We start from the raw sequence: 797 nt of genomic DNA, 5'->3' as shown, positions 1-797 counted from the left end.
GCAAATAAATCAGTATTTAGTATTGTCAATACTAAATATAATTCATCAGCAACATAGCCTAAATTTAAAAAAATTCTTTTTATAAAACAAATTACAGAACGATTATACAGAATGTTTTTAGTGATTTTTTTTGTGCAATATTATTTAATGCGTTTTATTTTTCAATTTAGTACTGTTACATGATATATAACGATAAGAAAGAAATATGCAAAGTAGAGTTTAAAATTTGCATCAACTTAAAAGGTGTATTAGGAATACCAATGGACAGGATAAAAAAGCAGTCGTTAAAAAGTGCGAAACTTAGATAAACAGCGGGTTTTTCTTTAAATGACAATCAAAGTAATATATATAGGCGATTTAGTGCATCCAACGGTTAAATCACATTTCAAAGGAGCAAACAGTGCTTTTTTTCTCTACGAACACGCCGGAACACCTTTCCAACACTTTTATTTAGTGAAAATTTTAAATGTGCATTTCGCGTTTGTCTTAAGAAAATTGTAAAAACAATGCAATTCGCTAAGAAAAAAACGTTGCGATATCACTTTTTTTTAAGAACTTTTTAAATTATAAATTTTATTTGCAGCTAATTTTGGCATCATTTTCTTTTGACAAACTAAGCACAATACGCATAAGTTCTTGTTTTTTTGTTCCCAGGTTCTAAGAGTATTTTTTATTTGTTTTCATGCTATAATAAAAAAACATCATTAATGTATTTTCTAGATTTGCAGTTATATTAAGGTGACACTTTTGTATCAACCATTAGGTATAGTATCCTATTATTTATCGAACTATTTTGC

Source organism: Hydra vulgaris, chromosome 07 (assembly GCF_038396675.1).
Source record: "Hydra vulgaris chromosome 07, alternate assembly HydraT2T_AEP".
Classification (NCBI taxonomy): domain Eukaryota; kingdom Metazoa; phylum Cnidaria; class Hydrozoa; order Anthoathecata; family Hydridae; genus Hydra; species Hydra vulgaris.
The sequence above is the reverse complement of the archived record's forward strand: the minus strand, read 5'-3'. Positions refer to the sequence as shown.